This window comes from Rhipicephalus sanguineus, chromosome 1 (genome assembly GCF_013339695.2).
Source record: "Rhipicephalus sanguineus isolate Rsan-2018 chromosome 1, BIME_Rsan_1.4, whole genome shotgun sequence".
NCBI classification, from domain to species: domain Eukaryota; kingdom Metazoa; phylum Arthropoda; class Arachnida; order Ixodida; family Ixodidae; genus Rhipicephalus; species Rhipicephalus sanguineus.
The window spans coordinates 34,654,513-34,666,219 of NC_051176.1; positions in this window are offsets into that span (position 1 = coordinate 34,654,513).

Sequence of the window (11,707 nt, forward strand, 5' to 3'; positions counted from 1 at the left end):
TCAAGGTTAGCAAGGTAGCGATTTTTTGCATTCAGGCACCACACTTTGTACCGAAGACAATTGGTTTTCCGCGTATGAATTGCTTGCAGCCATGACAACCATAATATATTCTATCATGCTTTCGTCATAACTCAATTGACGCACAGGCTGAAAGTGCTGCAGAAACTTTGCCTTCAGAAGTTTCATCAGGGGGCGCAACTTTGCCAGTTTGTCGCTCAGGGTGAGGCTCGTACTGTCGGCACAGTGAAGAAACCGCATAATTTGCACGAAACAGTTTCTTCGCATGGCGTTGTATACCATTTCGTTACGCATGTCGGTTCCACTGTCCCAGTAGCACTTTTTTCCCGGCAAGCGGTTCTAACCGGAAAGAACCAGCACGCCAAGAAAACACTTGATCTCCTCTTTTGCGACCTCAGGGTCCGGCATATTCAAAAATAAAGCATAGCTTCGTGTTTGTTCTACCAAGAGATATATGACACTTTCATGAAAAAAGAGCTCAAACAATTCTACAGGCGAAAGGTTCCTGTAAGCGGCGAAATTCTGGTCTGGAAATATTGCGGAACTTTTCACAAGGTCCCTATTCTTTCACTTGATACTTGAGAGTGAATTCGCGTCAGCGCTTTTATCTCCTGCACCTAAGGAAATGCTTGGTGGTTTATCACCTTGTTGTTCATACTCTGCTTCATCTTCATCGGAATCACATCCACCAATACGACGGCCATCTGCAAGAACGGTTTCAGCACCTGCTCTAAGCTGCTTACTACTGAGGTTGTCTATGAGGCCACCAGAATCCTCGTCAACGGAATCTTCGTCTGAGTAGATTAGGTGGCAGCCTCCGGTGGCTCAATGTAGATAGCCGACACATCTTCATCGTCCTCTTCGAGTATTCTGGTTATTTCTTCTAAAGTCAACCTGGGCAGACAATAGATTGACGCATTAGTGCCACGGAATTACCCTACAAGGAGCGTAAAACGAAGTAACGAAGCCCCTGAATCATCGTATTCGAACTCACCTAGCAGTGACTTACGCGTTCTGCTGGGCGTTAGGCCTTTCTTTTCCTTTCTCATAGCCCGATTCCCCGATCTATTGGCCGATTAGCGGTTCTGTGCTCGTATATGTGGAGTGAGCGTAGTAGCCATTCGACGCAACTCCAACCTAGTAGTTGACGTAACCTCACGCCGAAAAGAGGACACCGCTGTATTGTATACCCGATCGTGCAAGTGAAGTTTGTAATTCAATTGCGCACACAACTACCAGCACGCAGCGAGCGCACACCGCACAATACATACATCACGTAGTCCGATAACAACAACAAAAGTTTATTGCCCTTATGTATGAACAACACCTCCAAAAAAGCGATACGATGCCTTCGGCGCATGTCATGTACGGGATGTCAGACGCCAAAAACAAACGCTCACTTGTGTTCTGTGTTGACACACTGAATAAGAAGCAACAAAGCGCACATTCGAGAGCTTCGCATGCAAATGCCCTGCATTAGTGATCAGCAATGATGCAGACGTACTACCTACACATGAAAAGTGACATCCGGTACTTTCCGCAGTGCACGCGATTTGCACCGGGTATACGCAACAGCTGGGCATGGGGTAGCTTTCCTAAAGAACACACAGAAGGAGCAGCATGCGTGAATCGACTGCGCCGCGTTCACGGCGAAAAAAAAAAGACTGCAAAAGTTTCGCGACTCGCTCGATGCGCGCATGCGCTTGCAAACGACGCGACGGAAATCGCGAAATGCTTAGCTGCTCCTTTGCTAGGAGGCGATGCAGGCGTTTGCGATGTGGAGGCTTCAAGAATGGGACGTCAGAGCCTCTCCTTATTATTCCTCCCTCCTTGCGTTACTCCATCCCGCATCCGGTCTCCCGCAACTGCGCACGATGGAATGGAAAACCTAGCGAGGTTCTGTAACAGGGAGTGAGAAGGAAGCCAATCGCTGCATTGCCCCTTCAGAGCAGCAACTTCCTCTGTTGCACGAGCTTTAAAGGCCAAATCCGGCGATTTTTTGACCATGTCAAAGTAATGGTGTTTTTATGTTCCTGAAACGCTCCTGTCACGTTTCCGATAGCAGAAATGCTTGGAAAATTGGACGATAATTTTAAATAAGCAAACACGCGCAACACCGAAACCCAACCAAGCAGTACTGTATTCGCGAGACGTATAGTCGGCAAAAACCGGAAATCGTGCAAGGCATGCCAATCCCGCCAGCGCGTAGTATGAAAGCTGCGAAAGTGGCGAAAGGCAGACGCTCAGGGGAAAGGTGACCCCTTCGCAACAGCCGCACCATGTCTGTGACTGACCGTGCTACGTGCACAAGCTCCTCGGAGCTGTCGGAAAATGACAGGTGCGATTCGGACGCATCCAGGCGGCTCAAGTTTGTGGGGCCGCGATCGGGTAAAATGCTATCGCTGAGAAGTTTGTGGACTAATTAAAGCTTCTTGATATTGCTATAGGAAGAGCGCATAAGTTTGGCAATAGTGGCGTTCAACATCGCGTTGGTAGGGCCGAAAAAAATTTACTATATGCGAAGTACGAGCCACCTTTCGCACGACGCGCAGCTCACCGCATATCGACAGGCCCAGTCACGGTGCACCCTGTATACGTTACGGAAAGTGTTTCTGTACGGTAATGTTCACGCACATGCACTCTTCAGCCGTTACCGTATTACCGCACTTTCCGTGCGGTAAACGGGCCCTGCTAGCTAAAGCGATCTATTGTAAAGGCGCCGGGTAATCGTTAGCTGCGAGTGTTTCGTGACTGTCAAGGTAATTATGCGGGGAATCATGTGCAGCCCACAACGCCACACCACTTGCCACTCATCGCACGCACGCCCACACGCGCACAAGGAACTGAAATTCGCACGCCCAGCCAAAAGCGCTGCGCAAACGTACACAGTTGTTGCCTTGTCGATAGAAGACGCTGTGGTGGCACCTCGGTTCCGTCACTTCCTGTTTGCCAAAAATTACGTCACGCTTACAATGTTGCCAATAATTCTGGGAAGCAAGGTGGAGGAAGTTGGGGCGATAAATAAAATTCATTTGTAATGAATCTGCATATCTCTCCAGCCTGTAATTTAGCATAAATGACGGGAACGTGAAAAGGAACGCACCCAGCGAATTTCATTGAAATACACTGAGCTATAAAAATCGCCGGAGTTGGCCTTTAACGCCCCGCCCTCTTGCGGCAATCGCCAATGGGAGAACGTTTCTCCCCGACTTACATGGCTTCATGTGCGTGCGCATGCGTACGCCGTGATCCCGTGCCGCACCGAGGCACAGCGGCCGTATAACGAACTGCTATTCCGTATTCCGTTTTGGCCGCCATTAGCGCTCCCTGATTGGTCGCTTCACCTGTCAGTCAAGTGACGTGTCGGAGCCCCGAAGTGTAGTGACGTCGAATTGGTGAGTACGCGCTCATTATGCTAAAATATACGGAATCGGTTCCGCCGAAGCGAGAGACAGACAGCGAGTAGCCCCGTAGTCAGACGGAATAGAAAAAATGGTAGTGCCAGCGTATTTGCCAGAGGCTATTTCGCGTTGTTGGCGGCGGTCGCTCGGCAGCACCGTGGGAGCCCGACGACGCGCTCGACATCCCAGCCGATGAAGAAGAGCGGCGTCACTTCTGACTGAATAAAGAAAGGTGGCGCGGTTGTGTTACGAAGTGGCCGAGGAAGGTGCGCGACCGACTGCGCTGTCAGTGGTGCCTGTGGGGGTTGTGCGGCCTTCGGTTTTTCGCGACTGGCAGCTTTCAAGCCTCTTTTAGAACCGAGGATACTATTGTCACGGGGTCGTGACGTCGACGAAGGCAGCAGTCGGCGTCTCCAAAATGAAACTCTTTATTTGGCCGAACTTGTGGCCGGGTAACGGAAAGTCAAACTGCAGCGATACACGCTGTACACTGATAGCGGCGAACAGAGCGTCGGCCGTCGATAAAACTGATCTGTAGCAAGGCGCGTCGGCATTTATACATGCGGCATCGAAGATTCGAGCCTTATCGCTGATGGCTGCGTTAGAACGAGAATAATCTCAGCTGTTCGCGTTTTCGCACTAAAGCCCGTAAGAAGATTCTAACATAACATGAAAGGTTCTCAGACAAGAGGGCGTGGCTTGCGCAAAGAAGCGGCTACGCGTGCAATGGGCTAGTTACATAAGAATAACAGAAGAAGCGCGCATGGCACAATTGGCATCATGCAACCCGCGGTGAGCAGACTGTGTGAGATGTTGTGGCGGAGGTAATCGTGCACGCCGGGATCTGTAACAAGTGGATTCACTTCCCGTGGACGCCAGATGAAAAGGGGGCCTCGAACGTTTCCTACGGCTGCCGGCGTCATCGGATGCGTGGACGGCAGCGTTGCCAATATCATTGCTCCGAAGGGCGACCATTACAAGGCGGCATTTGACCGCGAAGGGGGCATTATGCCCACATCGTCGTGCTAATTGTTATCGGTCTTCCCATCCTTTCCAGCGCATGTCCGCGCAGCGAAATGTGGCTCACAGTTGTTCACGCTTTCGTCAGATTTGCGACGTAGTCATGGGAATCCTGCCGTGAACCACTTCTGGGGTCAGGCTACGACACCCACCTCTGGCGGACAACGCGGCTGCGTGAGCGCTTCGAAGGAGCACGGATTGCCGCGGCTGTACCTTCCAGCCTCTAGATGAGCAGAACAAAAAGTTGCGATATTCATGGATTGAGGTAGCGGAATATGGGTTCGCGCTATTGGTAATGCCCTGTTTGATTAGCTACACGTACTTGGTAACTGTGACAACTGACAGGATGTCGCTCGCTGCATGTGTATCATCTTGCAGCTATCGGTTATCCGCTCCAGAATATCGTAAAATGAATCGCAATTTCATGACAGCCTATTTGTAGTAGCCATGCTTCGCGTAGTACGGGTAAGTCAGGCTGGTGAAGTGTAGCATTAGACCATGTAGATCCTTCTATCATTGCTATCTTTGTGTGGCTCGGACTTGTGGATCTCTGACATTGAAGTAGTACTTACAACACACCGCTTGTATTTATGCAGGTGACACAGACTACAAACCAGGGCCATGGCTCCTGACACCTCTCCGAGGCTGTACTCCCAAAGACAGTGCTAAAAAGGTAAGTGCTACACCGCAGATGCTGCAATGCAGTCTTTAATGAATCGTTGTATTTGCCTATTGAATAGCTGCTTTCCCTGACTTCAGCGGTGCCATACCTTCATTAAGAATCAGAATCTGCATCTCACATTGATGTAGCATGTGCAGTGTTGCACTTGACTGCATTGCAGAAGGTGACAGAGGTGTTAATGATTTTAGTCATGATGACAACAGTGAGCATAACAGTGTTCTCAGTGATGACCCCCAACCACTGCTTAGACAAGGAAGGTCATCCCTGTCCACATATATTCATGGACAAGCTGTCCGCAATGGTAGTCCGCTATTTGGCTAACTGCACCACTGAAATCAGCACTAGGCACGTGCCACTTCAGTGAGAAGCATGTACCTAAGAAGAAACAATAATATATGGGGTTTCCATGCTAAAAACATGATACGATTGTGAGCCAAACTGAAGTGGAGGACTCCGAAGTTATCTTGACCACCTGCGGCTCTTTACGTAAGTGCAGTAGTGCTTCTGCATGTGACCTGCATCACTCTAGGAAGAAAAAGAGTATAGGTGACTCTTTTCGGAGAGCTCTGACTTGCCACAAACACAACTCGCTTTAAAGAGTGACGGTGACTCACTTGGTGGGTCAGAGTCGGCGCGCTGTAGGAGAGTACTCTGACCCTCTAGGAAGAGTGGAATGACTCTTATCCGAAGGATCATATTGCCACTGATGAGGGAGTCCGACGACTCTTGCTGTTAACACTCCTACAGGATCAAATGACACCCACCGAAGCGTCAAGCGACTCCACAACTATTTTAAGTTACTCAATTGACCCATTCTCTACTTCTGCGCGACTTCTGTTGGAAATAGTGAAGTGTTCATTTTAAGCAAGTCCAATAATAATTGCTGTTGTGCGAAAATGCCGAAGGCGAAAATGTGTGAGGCCCGTGTACTTAGATTTACGTGCACGTTAAAGAACCCCAGGTGGTCGAAATTTCCGGAGCCCTCCACTACGGCGTCTCTCATAATCATAGCGTGGTTTTGGGACGTTAAACCCCAGATATTATAATTATTGCCGTTGTGCCCAGCGACTGCAAAAAACGAATAGTTCCATTTTAGCATTATTTTAATTAAACTCGTCCAAACAACACGCCTTTCCCAGCAGAGTAATCTAGAAAGCTCGGAAAGGTGGTCTGTGATTTCCAATTAAGCTATGAGGTGTTCCTTATTTACATGCTTGTATGAGTACAGCCAGTGCTGGGCAGTATCGAAGATACATGTATCTTAGATACACTTTGGGTATCTTGTATCTGTATCGCGATACGTCTCGAAAGACGAGTATCTGTATCTGTATTTCCGATACATTCGATAATGTATCGCGTATTTTAAGATACAAGATACTTCTATCGCAACACAGCCGTGCGAAACAATAATCGCTGGCAAAACTCCGCTTCTCAAGCTGGTACTGGTGCCACTAAGCGATCTGAATAAGTCTAAGGGCAGTGACGTTATTTTTACGCCAGAGTCGTCCAGTGAGGGTAGATCAGGAAGAGAAGCACGCGGACGTCTACGCCCAGCCCACGTACCTTTTGTTTTCTCGATTTCTTTTCTTTTTAGTTGCTCCAATGCCGCTACACTTGCTCATAACCACTGTCCTGCGCCGCGTACTCCACTGCGTGCGGCGTCTATCGCGCAAATTATGATGTTGTTACTGTGTCGAGTTTGCAGATTCTTTTGCGTCCTGATCCGTAACGAAATGTGATGCGTGCAAGAATCGGGTTGCTTTGCGTCGCCTGGATTTTACATATTGGCGATTTAAAAGATCTCGAGGATATAAGCTTGACTTGCATGCAATGAATGAACTTATATGCAAATAAGATTCTAGCAACTTTAGCACCACAGGTACTGATGCTAGATCTAATAGAGCAAGCTTTTACCTAACAGAAAATATCTTGGCGTACAGTATTTTTCACTTCCATCTGCATTTATTCAAAGAATTTATGAAATCCTAATTTGATTATTAGCACAAAGCACAAGTGCTTTCTTAGCTGTAATTTTGCGTCACATACATTACCTAGGTCTCTGCACTGTTTTTCCGGTCTGGTCACTGCAGTATGTCTTTTGTAACGCGCTCCCAAAAAATATTGCTGCTTTATTCTTCTAACTGTCTGCTTTATTTCTACTACTGTTTACACATTTACACGTTGCCAAGGCGATTTTGAAAACAAATATATTATTATGCGGGCGTGCCTTGAGTATACAGTACAAAATATTCTACTTACCGCTTAAGAAAATAGCGAAATTGAGTTTGCATTATAAAAATGGAAGAGCCATCTTAAAGATGTTAGGAAGGGGATTCGAGAAACGTTGTTTTACTGAATGCTCCGTTTTACTCATGAGCGTCCCAACGAGCCGTTTCAGGGAATTTTCCATAGGCACTGAATTTCACATTGTCTCAACCAAGCCCTTAACAGGGGGGGCGGGGCGGCTAAGGGGTTGGTTGGGGGGGGGGGGGATTGGCCCGGGCCACTCCCCCTCCGAAATTTTGGTGAAGTAGGTGGTTATACCAAAACTAAATAATGAAAATAGGTGTTTTTCTCAAATAGTCAAGGTTTTCAGCAAGTGCCCCCCCCCCCCCCGAAAAAATTTTTGGCTACGGGCCTGGTCTCAACGGGTAAGTTGACGATACTTCGTGATCATAGCTGTTAAGGGCGCCGTCTGTATCGTGTTTCTGTACTCATTCAATGTGAATGTTTGATAAACAACCACCTCTCTATTTTACGTATATTTGTTTTCCGGTTTTAGGCCTTCTTAAATATTTTTCTTATCACTAATCGCTACGTAAAGGGAGCTATAAGCGGCAATAGCGCGAATAGCGGCGGTGTCCTGCGATGCTTCGTGCAGCTAGGCAATACGTCTGAGACATTTCTGTGTTGCACATGTTCTCTCGTTCAAGAAAAATTGTTAAAAAATTGCACGTTAGTGAGTATATCAACAAAGAATCCCTTACGCCAGCAGCTAAGTAGAACATGGGAATTCATTGCAGGTTTACGTCATCTACATATACAACAGGGGTCTCAAACTCAGCTTATAGCCGGCGGGCCGCAGTCGCGAAATTTAGCTCCAAAGGCCCGGGGACAGTGAAGATGGTGGGGTCGGAGAGAGTTTGAACAAAATGACGTTGCCATTTGAAAGGAGGCCTTTGACATATATCATATATAGGTCATTTGTGAAGGGGATTTTGAGTCCGGATTCCTGAAACAACGATACGGATGTACATAACGAGTGAAATCTGGACGCGGATTGTAATATAGAGTTTTTGTTCCACGGATATGTTTCAGCATATGGTGACCACGTGTTCCTCACAAAAGAAATGCTTGAGACCAGTCATGTCTGTGTAGCTCACTAACATACTTATTTAGAAAACAAAAACAAATGGAACGGAGACGGTCATGTATGCCGGCCGGGCCGGTAGCGAACGGTCGCAAGCTCCGTATACACCATGCGTTCCCCGCGCCAATCCCCCCCCCCCCCCCCCAGGAAGAACAAAAAGTCGCTATTAGAGTTGTTGCTGCTGTACACCTGTCCGGAGATACGGTATTGTGCAAACTGTCTTTTACGGACAAGGTAAAAGTCCACACCGGTACTTGCGCCGTCGTGCGAAGGCTTCTTATTGACGTTATTGTGATTATAACATGGCAATGCGCTAGCTAATCGGCAAGTTGAGCAGCGACTCCCATCAATTACAAAAATGACAAGGAAGAACCGCTGTCAGTGAAGTGTATAAAGAGTTGTCCTGTGAACAAGCTAAAACAAGCTCCAATAAGTTGTTTTGGAAGGACACTAATGTACTTTGAGCAAGAAGGGCGAAACGTTTGAGATACTAACAGACATTTCATGCAAGTGAAACTGAATAGGTCACAGTTCAGAAATTTTCAAGGAGACATCTTTGTGTATAGGCGTTTGCTGCTACATTGTATGGATCTATAATAACAAATTTGAGAATGTATCGAAGTATCTTATGATACAATTGCCAAGTATCGAATCGGATACAATTAGTGCGGCAGTATCTTGTATCTGTATCTCCAATACTTTTTGCCTGAGTATCTTGTATCGTATCGCGATACAATTTCAAAGTATCTTTGCCCAGCCCTGAGTACAGCCAACCAAAATGGGTGACAGTGATGTGCATAGTGTCATATGGTGCAAAATAAACTGCAGAAGTCGGTATCATGTATGCCTATATTTATTTCTTATGATTAAGAATAAATAAAAAAGGTGTGACGGCTGGAGGCATCGGATTTGTGACTTGCTATCTTGTCGCTCCTGTTCATCCTGAGCAGCCATGAAAAATTGTATCTGAAAAGCGGAACGTGATATCGTCTTGAGAAAACGGAATTGCAGTAAGAGTTTGCAAAACCTACACAATAACTGACTTACACAGACAAAATGAAGGCACACAACAATACAACAAATGCAAACAGGCATCGTAAGAGACCAAGTTTTTGGCCGTTATCGTGTAAAACAGAACTTGCACATAGTAGCTTTTGTAACACGCCACTTAGCGACAAACTCAAAGCACAAGATAATGTGAGCCTCTTTTAAACAACAAACGAAATTGCTTTAGGCTCCTTTGCGTGGGAGCCACTCACCTCTTTACCTACGTCGTGTTGTCCAACCAAAGGAAATGTAGGACCGACTGCCTCGTTCACAGGGCGAACGCCGCTGCTCATTTTCCCCGAGTTCGTTTCCCCGAGTGTGGCTGTCAAGTGGAGTGTAGAGGTGGGAGAAGCGATCCAGGATTCTGGGAATAACCAACACAAACACACACTGATTATATGTTTTTAAAACCACCCTTTGTTCAACACACCGTTACTGTACACACATCTGACACGTGTGTTTCGTTTTAAATGATTTCGCAATGAGAACGAATTTTCACGTACAAGAAGGCGGGAACTTCGTTTCGCAATAGGCATTCGCTATGCACGCATGAAAGCACTTCTCTTCTGACAAATCGCTTCAAAATTTGCTTTCAGAATAAGCCCGGCTTTGCGGCGGCATATGCCAACACCCAAGTGCATCCTCCGGCAGTCAAGGGACGTCGTGAGCGGTTACTGACCGCCTGTTTTACATACGTAACTCATCCTTCAATACTCAGATAAACACATGCGAGTACGAGCACCCTAAAGACACCCAGTTCGGGCGGACGCCGTCTACGTCGAGATCAGACATGCCATATGCTGGAATTACCGCACATAGCTCCCACAGTGACGCACATTTACTCGACTCTGTTACAACGCCAAACGTCATCGCAGATGTAGGCAAACCCCGAAAACAGCAAACAGGAACGAGGGAAAAGAGTGCACGGCGGCGGCCGCAAGATTGCGCGCCGTCGAAAGTCTCAAGCTTTTCACCCTACCGGCGAGGCGTGTTCCACTTAAGTGACTACCGTGCACGCGCTGGAAACATCGTACTATATCTGCATCTTAAGGTACCGTCTTTAAGTCAACAAAAACCCTTATATATAGGTCGTCTAAGTGTCCTGTAAACAGACTTGTTTTTCACGTTCGCACGCGCGGAGGCATGCTGCACAATCAGTGTCGATGGAAATATCATTATGAAGTAGACTAAAGTGCATCTCACAACGGCATCTTGCACATTCAGCAGTGCGGACACAATGTGCAATCAGCAAACAATGACCCTTGATAATTGTTTGCATCGCTCATTTTATGAATGTTTGTACAGCAACGCGCATAACGATGTCAACTGGTTAACTGACAGTTTTAGTTGGCCATCCGCAACAGCTCCGCGGACGCAGGCTGCTGTTGGAAATGGCTGGCAGCCTAGTTCCGCAGAGCTGCTGCAGACGCCCAGCTAAAGCTGTAAATTAGTACCTACGAAAGCAGTACACTCACCGTTAACAGGCGCACATTGTCCGTGCCCGCAGCTCCATGAATATTCCGCCCTCCAAGCGTCACTTCGAGCACGGAGCCTGGCGTCACCGCCACCGATGATGCGCATGTTCACTCGAACAAAAAACTACAAGACAGGCAACTGACGCAACCCGAGCAACCAACCCAACGCCGGCAACGCATTCCAAATGAGCGAGGAGACTGAGAAAGGGGGTAGAGGCGCCGCGCCAGCCAGGATCCGTCGGCGAGCCATGCGACACGACGGCGCCGAATGGCAAACGCGCGATATGTGCGGCGTATATGGCGGCGCCTTCATCACGGAAGTCAATCGAAACGCGCTTCAGAAGATCTAGTGACTCCATCAGAAATGCTAACTCTCTTTTTCTGCTTCTACCTCCCATAAGGGGTGAAATGGATACCCGATGAGACTCACGGTTCTGTGACCCAATTTTGATTTTTTTTCTGACAGTGTGGAAATGTGTTCGCTGTGAGCAGCAGTCGAACCCATGTGGTGAATGAAGCTTAGCAGCGCGACCTCTTACCTGCTAAGCTATCACGGTGAGTTGCCTAACAAGTAGAAGAAAACATTTCGGAGTTCATTTTCCTGGTAATAATTAATCGATGCTGGGTTTCATCACATGCTGTAGACGAAGTCTTTCTGAGAACTTGACTACACGTGGCTGCCTCATTTTTATAT